We start from the raw sequence: 16,096 nt of genomic DNA on the forward strand, positions 1-16,096 counted from the left end.
CATCCATAAAGGAGAGTGGTTCAGAATTCAGCGCCTAAGGACAGGACAAACTAAAGGGACTTTCTGTCACCTGTTGGCATTCCTGCTTGTGCTCTCCTTTGGGTGTTTCGACCTTTGGGCCCTTCTGAATTATGGTAATCTTGCGAGGATGTCCTATGGGCCACAGCACTGTTCAGAGTCCGAACTGCATTATGGAATATAGATGTGTCTAATCACGTTAGCCCTGCCTATGAAATCACTGCCCTCTGAAGCCTTTAAGCTGGAGGGATCCTGCGGCAGCCACAAAAGGAACTAGGACATTTACAGCTCTTGGTCACAGTTTGAGATTGGAGGAGTGTCAAAGGGCAAGGATTTAATCCAAAAGAGCCAACAAAATGGCACTTACAAACATAATACAGAGTGCTCAGACTCCTCCAGTCTGCCACTCGAAGAACAACATGAAGCTACAATTAAAAACTTATAACTCTGCATCAGGGAATACAGTCACACCTGTCTATGCAAATCTGACAACATATATGCAAGCTGCATATAGACGAGCATAGCTTTTCTAGGTTATATACTTAATGAAATTTATTGCTACTGTGGTTAAAAATAAGAACAGTCTGAGAAAACTGTATGACTCCTGAGGTAGCCAGATGTTTAGTTCTCATTCTGATTCAATACAGAATTTGGACACCCTGAAATCAGCAGGTTTCCAAGTCCACCAAGCCAAAACTAGTCACCAGAACCTGAAAGCTGCACCTTCAGCAAAACAAGAAAAGACCAAAAAAGTTATGACTAAATGGAGACGGGCATCTAGAACTGGCACACCTGGATGCATTTCACTGTCACCGAGGTTTCTGTTATAACACTAGCTGCCATCTGTCCTTTGGAGGGAAATACAAGCAAAACCTTCAAACAACAGCCCTACTCTCCTGTGTCCATGAGAAGCAGTTCTGACGAAGGAGGAGTAGACTATAAAAATAGGTCTTCAGAGGTCTACCAGGACTGAGGTGGCTCTGGACCTCACAAGCACCACTGGATTAAAAAGTCCCACTACAAATAAGGCACTGGACTGAGCACTGAACTTCTAGTATTGAATATTAGCTCTGCCTGCCCCTCCAGGCAAATCACTTCACTCTCTGCCTATCATACTCTCTCTCCTCTATTTTAAGTGTAAATATGACAGAACATACACAGCTTCTCTCTATGATATTGCTGACAGTAAAGATACAAAGCCCAGATTTTAGTTAGGGTCTTGAGGCACTCAAGTGACAACAGCATGATATTTAGAAATCATATTCTAAGCACAACAGTGAGAGTTTCTACCCCAATGAGCCCTTAACAAGTCTTCCACATGCTCAAAAAGTTTACCTGTCCAAAGCTGTTACCATTCATGAGTAATTTTAGATTCATGGACTACTGTCTATGAATCTTTGCTATCTTAACCAGCTGAAAGGCTTGAAATTAAAGAGATTGGTATTAAGGACTTGGTTTGGATTAGAAATTGGTCTCAAAGAGTCTACTCCAAACACTGTTGAATCTTTTCTAAATGAAATAAACGATTTTTAACATTAACTTTTTCTTATCTAGGGGTCATCTAGTAAAACAAAAATTTATTTATTAAAACTTTTCTATTTATTTATTTAAACTTTTCAACTCAAACAATTTCAATTCTCTAGTTAAAGGATAAACATTCATTTACATGCAACATATAATCACTGGGTTTTGCCCACTCTGGTATAAATATGGTTAACTAGATTACCAGAGCAGCAACTTGTTGAAAGTCAACCAAATTTCTCAAAGATATCAAACAGCATTTTCTAAATGATAAAAAGATCACAGCTTTCATCTCCAAAAGTCACAAACATCACTGGAGAGAGAAATGGACATTTATGAGAGATAAAGGGGTTTGTTAAGTGTTCAAAAGTTCTTCTGATATCAAAACTGATTGATGATGTTTGACCTTAGCAGTGTGGATCAATCAAAAAATGAAAGCATTTTGAAGGATCCTTTTAAAACCATAGACCCACGAGAAACCATAAGAAGTTTCAGCCATGGGACTTTTCTATTCAACATCCAGAAAGTGGTTAAGTTTGTATCCTCATTCAAAGTGACAAGCAGCTACAATATTTCTATTATCTGAACACATTAAGTCAATCTACTTCAAGGTATATAAAACTGACCTAGGTGCAAAAGGAATAAATCTCCAATACATTTTTCTGAACATTTATTTTTGAGGACTTCAAAGTTTTTAGAACTTGTGAATTCCAGGTTGTTTTGGTGTCTAAAAAATTCACTCCCAAGAAATCACTGTAAGTAGTTCTCCCTGTATAAATGATGCAACTCAATACAGCAAGCAATGTATATCTAAAATACATTCATTCCTCTAGAGGCCTCATTCAGATAGTTTATAAGTTCCAGCCAAATCTGTAGGCCACCAAAATAGGATTGGTATTGTTTTTGTTGAGGTAAAAAGTTGCTTCAAGGTATTAGAGATCAAAATGAAGATTAAAGGTGCTGAAATATGTGGTAGGGTTTCTAAAGACCTGTGAAATCTGGATTGGCTGTTTATTTTCATGCAGGATGTATCTTTTGGTAAAATGGGAATTGCAATGTTAAATTCCTGCTTGGTGGTTTGAGGTTTTAAAGGAGATATGTCAATTATTCCTTTATTGATTTAGGAAATACTTCTCTGAATGTACCCAAAAAGGAGCTTAAAAGGCACTACTCTATTTTATGAATCTGAATAAAGAACAGCGTGATACAATATTTATGCTAGCTACCACCCAGTAGTAAGATCCTTCTCTTCACCTGGTGCTCGGATTACTCTCTCGCCTCCTCATCTTTTTTCCTAGTTTCCCCATTTCTCTGCACTAAGTTTAGCTTCTGCTTACCCTATCTTCAAATGTCCTTTTTCAGTCAGCTCCCCTTTCCTCATAACCTTTTCTTCCTACTTTTTCACCGTCCTGAGCCACCAGTACCAGTGTCTAAGATCTTTCCGTGGCTTGAGAAGCACAGCTGCTAAAAACTGAGAATCTCACAGGAGCTGAAAACCACAATATCAATACATTTCTATACAGATGGTGTTTTGGACAGTGGGCAATGCAAAATGCTGGGAGTAGATTCTAACCCACTATCTTTCCCCTGGAAAGGATGGAATAATAATGATAGAGCTTGAATCCATCATTAACCTTTTCCCTCCACTTTCATCCTTCTTTAAAATCACAATGGTCACAGTTACCATTTTAAATATGGCTATGAACAGGGCTGTTTTAAGCTAGTATCATTCTTTGAGGCTAACCACTCTACTCTGGGCTCCTTAACTTTGACAAACTTCATTTTTCCTAAGCATTTTCTGGAACTCATCATTGGGTAAAAATAGTAAAGCGTTAATCTGAGGAATATTTTTTCCTGTCTGTTAATGTATTTCCTCATAGCTCTGTCTTGTGAAGTTAAACATGTGCTCAGAAAGGAGTCTCTGCTAAAGAAGCTTCCAATAGCTCATCAGTTCAAAGCAGACCTAGCTGACAAAGTATCGTCCTTGCCTTGAGCAGTCAGGCAGTTTCTTTATCACATGGCATATGAAACATCTGTACAAGAAGGCCAACTGCTCCTGCTGGGTTCATTATTTTGATAGCTTCCCAGGCAAAATTAACTGCTTTGTCACCATATTCATTTTGACTGCCCCACAGATTGAAACCAGCAGTAATTACTCCCCATCCCTCCAGCACTTTCCATGGCAGTGGACTGTTTGTTCCCACACTTTATCTTCATGAGGTGTTGTTATGCCACTGCTGATGCAAACAACTGGTCAGTTTTTATGATGGGTATATTATCATCTGCTGTTACTGCGCAATCTGTAATACATTTGATTGCCTTCTCTCCTGCTGTCAGCAGAGATCTACCCATCACGCAGCCCACACAAACTTTCAATTAGAAACACTTCTGCAAAAATTAGGTGATAAAGCATCATGACATAAGATAGACTAAGTGAGTAAGAGACAGGTCTTATAATATGCAAGACCGTATCTGAATAATACATTTAGCCAGATGTTATATGGCCTAATTTTCAGGGATCCTTAATAGCACGCACAAGTGAAATGTGAATCAGTGTTTTGCAGAGAAGCCATTAGCCAGGCCAGGATCTCACTGTGTGTTGCAGGACTATAAAATAACAACAGTGTCTACTGAAGTAAGTTATAGCTTAATACATATGGCTATACAACTAACAGAGGAGAGACAAGTAGGCAACAGGGATCAAAGTAATGACAGGATGCTTCAGTACTTCCTAAAGTTAAAGCTCACTAAATTGTTTTTTTATTTCAAACGACTACATTATTTTGAAGACTCGCATGGCAAAGCGCAGAGAGCTCGCTCACCTTGGATGCCAGTCCTGGGAGCTGGCTCCGCTTCCCACCTGCAGCCAACGTCCTAACACTGTACAGGAATGAAGTTCAAGTGAAGTGTTTGCCAGGTAAGGGAAGGCAGAGGAACGTGGGGAAGCAAGGGATGAATTCTGCAGAGACCAGCCTCACCGCATGGCGCACAGTTCATCAGGGCAGCCTAAAAGCTTTATTCAAAGTCAAGCCTACCTAACTAGCTGGGCACCTTTTGTGCCACAGCAAGATTTGAATCAGCATTTCTGAGTCTACCCTGGGGCTTCCTGTGTTCTTAACACCCGGTGACCAGTTCATATTACAGTGGCTGAACCGAGAAGCTGAGGACAATTACACCACGTAACACCATTTTGTGGATCAGTAACTCATTCAAGTGGTGGACGAAATAGCACAGCAGGACCCTGGCTGACAGCCCTAGTGCAGGCCACAGAAAAGGATGCTTTTAGCACAAATTAACTAAAAACATGCAAAGCATGAATTTGGCTGAACTCCACTGACATGAGCAGAGCTCTGTTGAATAAGAATTTGGTTGAATATAGTGAACAGTTATTTGCAGAGCACACTTGCAAATTAACAACCCAGAGAGCTACAGGAGCTTCAATAATCCAGTTTTTAACTTTTTCCCCTTGTTTCCAATCTTGAAATTTCATAGGCAAAGGTCATCAAGAAAACTTTTTTAAAAGTACCAAGCATCTTTCGCATTTTGCTATTTCCATGGAAACCTTTAATACCTTGCACAGCACAACATGTTCTTTAAATGCACTAAACTCATGAGAGACTGCACTTTGTCAAGAGAAATGGATAGGCTTGTATTACTGCTGGCAACACACTTAATATAAACAATGTCTTGCACTTTCCTTCAAGTGAGTTTATCCTACATTTTCCTCTGAAAGAAAATGACCCCACAACATGGAAAAAGGATACCAAATCCCAGCAAGTGGTTTAGGGCTGCCTCACGAAGCAGAATTGCCCAGTGCAATTCCTCTGTGCAGACATGCTGTGGTACGACAGACAGCTGATCTCTGATACTGTTCTGGTGGCCTATTTCTCCCTGGCAATTTGTTCATAAAAAAAACCCTGGCATTCTTATTAGCAAGGCTGGCCAAGACTTGAGTGGGTGTCGAAATTGAAGCTGCAGGGCTCATCGTTCCAGGTCAGTGTGAGCACACGTCGTGTCACAGACACCTGGGGACGGTCTCCTTGCTCCTGTTTGTGCCGTGGGTGCTGCGTCAACACAGTTAAACTTCACTTGCCAGAGGGGTCAGTCCAATACATGTCACAAACATTAAGAAAAAGTCATTAATATAAATTACAACCACAGCTGCCAAGTACTGGAAAAAGCTTTGCGTAGCTGTAACCGATAATTGTGCAATGCTGTCAAAACTGTATCAGAAACTAGATCATCACACACGCCCCAAAAAAGTATTCTGTTCCACCTCATTTTTGTCTTAAAAAGTGTGATGAAATTGCAATTTCCAAAGAAATACGTACTTCTTCCTGATCATCCCTGTTACCTTTAAACACACACACATTCAGGAATACAAAGGATTATCTGTTAGTTCTCATAACATACCCAGCAGACACAAGACACATGCTGCGACATACTGCACTTGTACTTCCACCTACTGTAAATAAGATAGTAAGTTTGCAACATAAAAGATCAATAAAGGTTACTAGATATTGCAACCAACTGAATAAATTTAAGCAGTCTATTGTTTGCCACTGGCAGAAGAACATTTAAAACTGACAGGAAAGATGGCTTTTATAGAAGTTATATTCTCAATGCAACTACTATTTGGGGAGAGGTGTAATTAGCATTAGCATTAGTTCTTTAAAACCAGATTTTTAGTAACCTAGCAAATATTTCTCTGAGTTCTAGTTAGATGGGTGGGGAAGAAAGAGAGGTAAATTAAGGGGGGATAAAAAGGATGCCATCACATCAGTAGATCACCACAGAGCTGTCTTCCAGGCACAAGGTGAACCATCAGGACTCTTTCTATCTTGCAAAAAGGCCAACATTTAAAAATTCACTCCCCTTGAGCCTAATTCTGTTCCTATTTAGGTAAAAGGCAAAGCTCCCATTGACTTCAAGTGGGAGCAGAGCAGGGTCAAAAACCAGTGTTTCTGGAAAACATTTCCACAAACGCAAATCCAGCTTCTTTAATGTCGTGCTCTCGCAGTCACCTATGGATCATAATGAAATATAAATACTACGTTTGCACCAAGAGACAGAACCAACATCAGGAACTTTTCCTATCTAATGTATCATTACAATGAGATCATTCATGGCCTGGGGAATTCGCTAGCTAAATAAGCAAAAGCAAAAAAGGTAAAGATTTTCAAGCAAATTGTCCAAAATGGCAGAAGTCTGTGGCAGAACAACCACCACAGATTTTTCCAGCCCTCGAGAACCATGCTCAGTCCTGCTGTGTTCCACCTCCATCAGCATCTTCATGCTCTCTGCATTGATAAAAATATTAACAACTTTACACTTTTTCCTGGTGAAAACCAGGAAAGCTCCTTTCAGAAAGGAGTTTTGGCACCAAGGCAGAAAAGTTATCTGACAGAAGCTTGGGGAACCCGCTCTTCTCTACATAGACACACCCCATAAGCTATAAAGATTTCAAGCTGGGGCAGTCAGGACTATTTATACGAATGACAGCTCTGTATTACATTCTTCAATGCTCTGTCTCACCCACGCAGGCTCAGTTACTTCAGGTCCGCTCCCAAAACTACAGGCATAGATAATACCACACAAGGAAGTAAACAAGAAAAAAATCCACTTAGCTTCTTTGGTCATAAAAACAAGAGAGGCTCCTAGTGAAAAAATGGCAGCAAGAAAGGAAATTTATAGGGACATGGTGTTTCTCCATCCAAAGTCTTCAAAGGATAGCATTGCAAAAGAGGACAGAGTTTAATCATCAAGTTCAGTACTGCAGTTAAGACCATACATCTACTGAATTTATACCCAAGAGACTTTGTGCCTTCCCTTGCAATGATGTGCCAGCCCATTCCTTGGATGCTTGTTCCTGTTCAGGATTCTCCTTTCTTAAGCAATAAATCCAGTGGGCTTGTGCGCTGGCAGACTCTCAGGTTTAGCGTGTTTCCAGAAACAGCCGTGTTTCTGGCTCATTTTCCTGCTGCCAACATTCTTGTGCCTCCAAGGGAGCCTTTGTAAATGTGATGTTAGAAATGGCTTTTGAGACAGTTTCCCCAGGTAAAAAGTGGCAGATATAAACTCATTGAGACACTTGCAAAAAAAACCTCTAAGACAAAACAGGGACTAAAAAAATCTTGCTGCACTGATTAAACTGTCAAGCAAGAGGAGTCCATTATAAGACTTTCTCTGTATTAGTATATTAATCTCAGATTTCTCCAGATCAGGTGAATTTTACGTTGAAAGAAACACCAGTAGAGAAAGCTGAACACTTATTCTTGATCCTCTGAGTGAGTCTTACATCTTACGTATTTAAATGGAACAAGGCATGTATATCTATTTCTTATCATGCAGATACAGGGCATGTATCTCTATCATAGCAACACAAAGGCCACTAAGTCCGAACAATCTATCTCATGAAATAGTACATTCCTTTTGCATTTTCACCTACCAAAGTTTAATCAATGAATGTTCTGATCTCTCTGATAACAAGTTCCCTGTCTCATTTTGATAAAAATAGCCCAATACAACTTTATACACTGGCATGTGTTTACACACAGTGAATAACTGGTCCAAGGAGGCTCTCAGGAAATATTCAGTCCTTTCAGAGTCTCCATCAGCATTTGGAACATGCACATTTTCAGCTTACAGCTGTATATACGAGAGATTAATAGAAAACCCAATGCCTCAAGCTTCATTGAAGTACAGTCATAGCAGTTAGTTATCTGCTTCTCCAGGTAAAAGAGCAGCTTCAATTAAAAATTACTCCCTTCTACTCTTCTTCATCACTTCAGTCCCTTCCATCCTACTGGCTGGTTTGGTTCCTAAAGGAAGTTACCAGCTAAGACTGACCACGCACAGAAGACGGTGCATTTACTGAAAGAAAGATGACAAAGAACGTGCGTTTTGCCTTACTTCTCTAGAAACAGCCTTCAACAACTCTAAACCTGATGGAGACAGGAAAACGAATGGAAAAATAACATACAAAACGTGCAGCAGAATAAACCAGAGATCTTTGTAGATTGTATCTGACAGTTCTCTGCATCACGTATTGTCACTGTATCATTGAACTGCTGCATGCACGCACGCTCCCAATGGTTTACTAAAACAAAAAATAGATATTATCTACAGCATTGGCTCAGCGACCAGAATTTTTGGCATTTTGAGGCTGTTGATGGTCTGTACAATAGCAACTGAATCTTAAGTCACTTCCACGCAAAACCACTTGACTCCATGACTTCAACATCATTGGTAAGTGGAGCACTCAAACACCCTCTCTGCCACAGTAGTTAAAGGTTCGATCTTGTAAACCTCTTTCCTGAGAAGTAAAACCTCCAGCAGAATATGCTGCTGATCAGCACAGGGAAGTCTGGAGTACTTCTCCACTCAGGTGAGACTCATGTAGAAATAACTCCTCTACTGTACACCAGAAATTCTATTTCACAGCCTTCAATCACAACCAACACAGTACTATCTAGGCTTTCTTGCAAAACCACTCAGTATTATTTGTAAACTTCTGAAGATAAACAATAAGAGCTAACTGCACCTTAGTAGATTCTTTCTTTACAAGCTACTCCTTTTAAGGCCACACTGCAGAAAATTTAGGAGAGAGCAGCGCATGATGGGACAACACAGATCTTAATCAAGATATACATGTTGTGGCAAAACCTATAGAATGAGACACATAATTCCATATTCACTGACAACAGAGGATGTTTTTCTTCCTACCCATACTTCTCCCATCTCTATATTTGGAATTACAGTGAAACTTATGTTCCCAGTACCATAACCACCACTGGGTATCTTTAAAGCTTTACTGTATAAAGAGTCTGAGATACACCAGCTACTCTCAAAATGACTAGAGTGAATTATTCCCCAAACAGGACCCGTCCTGTTTTACGGCTTATGAGCAAATATCAGGATGGCCTGTTCACCAAAGCACATGAAGCCTATTAAAATATGTTCATGGTTTTTCATACCATAATTTTGACCTTTTCATTTTCCAATTATTTCTCTCAGTAACTGAAAAGATTTGTTTTATGATACTCATAATTTAGGGGGCCTTGGCAAGTGTGTACAGTACCTTTCAGCATTGCTGCCAAACAACTTGAGTTAAAGTAATAAATCAAGTCATAACTGTCCCCTGCTGATAAGCAGAATTACCAGCAACACATGCCTCATAGCTTAAGGATACTAGTTATTTGTATAATTTAAGTCCTACCGTCACCTAAGAGAAATGCACACAAATATAATCACAAAGCAGCAGTGACGTGTTACACAAACATGGCTAATAATTTTAACTTTATTGCTGTCCTTCCCACTGTGATCTGTAAGAACTTTGTTAGCAATTGCAAGCAGTGGTATACTTCATTCAAAGAAAAATAAGGTAGAAGAGCAGTTTTATTATTCATCAGGACACAGCCTACTCCTTTCATACAATTTGTTTTCGTTTCAGCTACCTGAACTTTGGAAAAGCAAATACTTTAATAAATCGACACAAGGGCATTGTAGTGTCCTTGACACCTCTGTAAGCCTCATGTTAAGGTCCAATCCTGCACCTGCTTTCTCCCATACAGCTGTATGTACTTCAAGTCACCATCTCCTTTTTCAGTGTCACATTTACATCTGAGGGAACAGCATAAAGGATGGCGGAGAAAGGCATCAGCAACTATCTGTATACTACCAACACTGGATGTATTTTGTGTGCAGTCAGGATGCAAGGATTGGCATTGATTTGTATGGTATCATAAAATACTAAGGCATGAAACATATGCAGTATTGTGCATACCCTTTGCCCTGCTCTGAGGTGAGCATGGCCATCCTGGAATGAACTGCTTTAGAAAAGCTTTACAAAATGAAAGGTATGTCTTCAATGCCCCACAAGCCTAACTTGCTGCTTTCCTTTGGCTAACCTGTCTCTGTCTTGCTAGGCGTCCCCGGTCAAGAAAGAGTTCTTCACCCAACTGGGGCTGGCTCCCCTCCTTAAGAGATGCAACGCTTCCTCATCAGCTTTAACCATGTGGGGTTTGTGACTTCTCATGCCAGCCAGAAGACTCACCTAATGCAAATGAGAACAAAGAAGCGCCAGATGATTGTGTCTGCAATGGCAGAGATGAGCCCACGGGCCAGCAGCAGGTAGGGGAGCAGCCTGTCCATCGTCCCCAGTCTCCCACCTCCACCTCACAAGGTGCAGGTGGAGGCAGAGAATGGCAGTCTACGCATGTCGGGGCCCCGGGAGAATCTTGAGGTGGCAGGCAGGGAGCAGATGGCAGCAGAGCCACAGCTACTGCCGCTTTCCCTGTTTGCCCATCCGGAGAGCTGTAAGTCAGCGTGCAGCGGAGCAGAGGGACAGCACAGTGACCTGCCAGCAAGGGCCATCAGCTCCCTCCTAGGAGGGATTTTAGTTGAATTCACCATTCCTACTGGCTGACTTGTGGGTGCTGCCTGGCCCCAACCGTGGCTCCAAGGGCGCAGTCACAGCCCCAGGGACTTGTCTCCTCCCGTCCTTCATTCCAAGAGTACAGTGTCAAGTGGGGAACTCAGCGGATGGTGAGAGCTGACCAACCCTCGTCAATGCTGTGAGGGCTGTAATGTCACATCTGGAAAGGTTTCTGTGTTTTGTTAGAAGATGAACATCAGCATGACCATAAAAGGAGTATTTTTACATCAAAAAATGTTGTAAGAAAGGGTTCAGATTTTTATTTGCCAATTATGAAGACATTTATTTCAATCTCTAAATTCAGAGCAGAGAGATTTTGCAGCAAAAGGCATGCTATTTCAGTGCCAGAGAGTTCATTTTTCTTCTTCCCAGTGGAACATATTTTTCATCCTGACACTTTCTGAGTACAGAAATGTGCAACAGAGAAAGCCTGGAGGTCTAGCGAAACTCCATAGGGCTGAAAGAGCCACAGCCTCTCCCTGCTGTGCAGCTCCCCCATGAACTAGGGTACACTTATCTCTGTAACTGCCCAGGAGCTTTCCCCAGTATTTTGCCACCACAGAAGACAAAGCACTGCAATGAATTCATTTCCAAGCAACTATTTTAACCGGAGAGAGTAAAAGCACTATAGACAGAAGGGGAAAGATTAAACTATACACAGAAAAATTGTTTGGGGGAAAAACAAGTGTTGAAACAGTGGAAGCCATACAGTCTAACAGCACAGGATAGATCTAGAATCTCAAACAAAACCTTGAATTGCTGCAGGGCTTTATTTGTCCATGCCTCTCTCTCCCCTCACCCATAAAACCAGGATTAAATCTTCCTTTGCAGAATTGTTAAAAAGGCATTGCCATTTACCATCTGTTCAACATCCTACTTACCTAGTCTTGACAGGCAACACCTTTCTCCTAGTTCTCAGAATAAGAAGCAGAGTTGCAAGAGTTGTCAAAGATTCTGCCTATCCCTGAGAATTACCATCTTTAAAAATTATATTAGCAGTTTAGGAAATTAATTCCAACTAGCTGGCCTGGCAGGTTGCTTGGACTGGAATATAAACTTAGTTTAGGAGAAATATAGGCATCAGGGAGGGAAGTGATATTTTGCTTTTAAAAATGCATCTCCAGTGAAATCAGGCCAAGAAAGGAGTAAAGCTACACATTTGTCTGGCACTTTTTTGTTGACTTGATGACAATTTTGTTGACTCAGAACTCTGAATTCTGACATCACCTTGTTACAAAAGAAGCATTTTCAGCCACATGTTATTTTTCTACAGGGATTTGACTCATTCTTCCAAACTTTAATTTAGAATCAATTGTTTGCTGTGTTATTTTCACACATAAAAGGCAGCCCTGGCTCTTATTACCCCACAGAGATTTTTAAAAGCCTAGAATACAGTTGTGGAATAAGTAGCTCCTTTATTTAGGGAGAGGACAGAGAGGGGGAGGAGAAGCACAAAAACACCTTCAATTGCTCAAATCACTTAGTTAGCCAAACATCCTAATGCCTTTCTTTTTGTTTGAAAGAGCAATTCTCTAAGCCACTAGAGGTTGCAAGTTCATGCAACTCAAAGGCTAATAAAACCATTTGACTGCCATTTCTGAGTGGGCGGAAGCTCTCTTCTGAATCCATTTGGAAATGAAGTCACCCACACATTTCCATACTTGATAAAGACCATAGGGCAAATGACCACCTGCCAGCAGTGAGCAGGAAAAGGAGGGGAGAAATAGACCAGAAAAAAATCTAACACAGGTTTTCCAAGCTGTATAATTGTGACAATATGCTAGAAACCAACGTTAAACTGCTTTTTATTCCTCAGTAAACCTACTGGGATATGGACAAGTAGGTTTTTCATAAGGATTTTTCTCTGCCTCTCTGCCCTTGTAGGGCTCAAAACTACACACAGACTTATTATAAAACAGTTCCACAAATTCACCAAGATCAGTACTGTGCCTTTTAAGATATGTCTCAATCAAAGTTTTGATCTGTGAACCAAAACCCTGCATGAAAAGGACATGGAGATAATGCTGCTTAGCAAATCAAGCATCTTCTCCAAGTTGCAACAGTTCACATGATCAACTTTTTAGCATGACGAGAAACACATACTGTCTAAAAACCCACAGTCAGCTGAAGCAACAATATTACACCAATTTGAAGGCTGAACTGATAAGGCAGGTAACATCTTCCCCAAGTGGGGGGATGCAATGAAACTTTTTTTTAAAAAAACCCAACACTACAAAAATGCATACGAACTTTCATGGAAAAGTACTACTCGCTTCTCTGCCCCAACAATCTCAACCCTGACAAGTGTCCTGTGTGCATTATGCAGTGAACTGTAAATTTGGGCTTAATCTAGGTCTTGTGTCTGGTCCAGTGGCCCTTGGCTGCCTTGGCATTCTGGAAGGACTGACCTGGCATATCTTTTACTAGAAGGCCTCATCCCACTCTAAAGCCCAGCCTGCACAAAAAAAGACTGAAAATCTGAAATGGTTTCAAGGAAAAGTTACTAGAATTATCTGATCTTGAGAACAGATCATAAGGAGCTCATTTACACAGGTCAACAAAAGCAAAATGGGGAGGCAATTATTCATATGCAGAAAAGAGAGCTGATGCCACAGAGCTCTTAGTCTTGCAGATAAAGGCAGAACATTATCAGAATGTTTTCCATTGGAACATTCCAGTGATCGGAATTTGAGAAACAAGATATTCAAGCTGGAAAAAAAAGGCACCTTTTTAACACACAGGTAATTCCTTATTGTGATGGCTTACAGAGGACAACAGTAGTTGACTGTCATTTAGGACCCACTTTAATCAAGACTGAATATTTTTCATGAAGATCCTTTAATTCATCAGTACACAGCCCAGCTTAAAGCAAGAATTAGTTGAAGTCACGCAACGTGTCACATATGAGGTAAAACTGTAAGCCTGAACATAACCATGACAAACTACAAATTAATCTTTGTAGGGCTTTCCCAGCTCAGAGTATGAACCAAATCAATCCAAGTTACTTTGCATGAATATGCAAACAAGCTGTTATCATCCTCAGGCACATTCATTGTGGAAGAGATGGCTGCTGAGCAAGGCTGGATTCTGGCACATGCAGGGAAACCTGCCCAGACTGCCTCGAGATGAGGTGAGGTGGTGGAACGGAATGCACAGTTCCTCTCACACACAACTCTTACTGCTCCTCCACTGCCATCCCCAGTGCAACACATCGTTCTTATTCCCTGCAGCAGTACCCATAAATGCTCAATTTGATTACATCAACACAAAGTGATGCGGGTTTCTAGACATTCCCCATTTTATAGATTAATTTTTTTTTTTTCCTCTTTTTCACAATCACTCACTAAGCATAGGCACAGCACCTAGCAGAAGGTCAAATGGAGAGGTCTCATGTTTTTGAAGCTGAAGGCTATGGCCTCTATACTATCAACATCCTCTAGTCAGAACAATGTCTAAAATTTACATCTGGATGCAAACACTAGCATTTGCCTATTTTACATGAACAGAAAGCCCAGATTTGAAGTCTTTGAGCTTTAGAACAAGGTTGTATTTTTGCTTATGTTGTACAGCTGATTTCTTACAGTAACAGGATATAACAGAACTAGGGCAATCTAGCTTGCTCAAGAAGTGATGACAAAAAATATAGCATCACTAAAAGATACTCATTTATAAACACTGGATAGACTGTACGTATCTGTGCTATAAGCTAAACGTGCTGTAGTGGTGTGCATATTCCTTTTATTAGCAGTCATTCAGAATATGCTACACTGAAGTAACTTTGCTGCTAGCAAATAATGCCCTATTCTTAAACTTTCTGCAATAAAAGCTTTATACCACATTGTTATTAATGTATCTCATAAATGCTATTATCTTCGGGATGCTCTTCCGAGTAACTGCTTTGAAATTGCGAAAGCTGGCTGAAAGCCAGCCATAGTGACACTGAAATGAAAAGATCCCTGAAAGCTGAAACACAGAGCGATACTCATCAGAAACTAAAGCAAAACGTCAATATATTTTAGATTTTAACATTTTAAGTAAACCATGACCTTCTCTCTCTGAAAACTTCAATGTAGTTGTTATATAGAACAGGTTCCCCATCAAAACTTCAAGACACATAGCCATTGAAAACTCTAGAGAAAAAAACATCCAGCTCATTCAGCATAAGAACATTGCATTTGAAAATTTCTCATGCTTAAATAGTATAATTTGGTGGGTCCCCCACTACATTAGACTATGCACTGTTTTCTGAGACGTATGCTTGTAACAGCTGAAGAATGATGCAGGGCCATAGAGAAAATAAATGCCTTCATGTGAACTAGGAGAGGATAGCAGTTATGAAGAAGTGGATAGGCAGTCAACAAGGTGTGACAAAGACTGTATTGCATGTAGGTCCTAATGTAAGGCTGTTCTTTAGGCATTATCAAGATGAAACTTCAAGTGAGGCCATGCAACTTGACAACCTGTAGCAGAGCTCACCACTAAACAAACAAACGGAGAGAATCTGTGAATCAGAAGACTTAGCCTTTCTTCCTCCTGCTGCTGCTGTGTCACAAAAACAACACAGAAGTCACAGGATCCCTCCAAGTCCCAGCTCCTTGCCAATGGAAGTTAGAGAAAAAGCATCTCAAGAATGTTTTTTTACTTTTGTGGGACAGAAATGACTCATGCTTGTACCAGTGATGCAAGGCCAAGCAACTTACACAGCTTGTTGAGCATGTGCAAACACTGTTACATGCGCTTGGGCAGAAACACTAGTTCTTTCACTCTTATTTCAGGATGTCTCTGCTGAATTATGGTGAAGCACACCGGAGAAGAATATAACTGGGGGACAGAGAGAAAGTGAGACTGAGTTTTGTTAGGGAGCTCACCAGGGAGGCCAAAGGGAGAAATCCATCTGTCCTCCTCTTACAACTAAGAGCAGAGCATCTCCACGTGACTCATCTGAAACACTGACTCTCCCTCAGCAGAGATCAGCACAGTCTTACAAAATAGGCTGTGCAAGGCTGGCAGTGTACAACCAGACAGAAGAGAAAAGACTGTTTAGGTTACACAGAATCTGGTCTCCCATTCATCGCTGTGCGGGGATGACTTTTTAAAACGTGAGGCTCAGGGAACTTCATC

At 40.7% G+C, this 16,096-nt stretch overlaps 1 protein-coding gene across 1 annotated transcript in view; it reads right to left on the bottom strand.

Moving 5' to 3' along the window:
* The window catches only part of ADCY5 (adenylate cyclase 5), a 219,954-nt gene that overhangs the window by 160,145 nt on the left and 43,713 nt on the right, over positions 1-16,096 (bottom strand). The gene's annotated exons all lie outside the window — the stretch shown is intronic.

Source organism: Buteo buteo, chromosome 5, assembly GCF_964188355.1.
Source record: "Buteo buteo chromosome 5, bButBut1.hap1.1, whole genome shotgun sequence".
NCBI classification, from domain to species: Eukaryota; Metazoa; Chordata; class Aves; order Accipitriformes; family Accipitridae; genus Buteo; species Buteo buteo.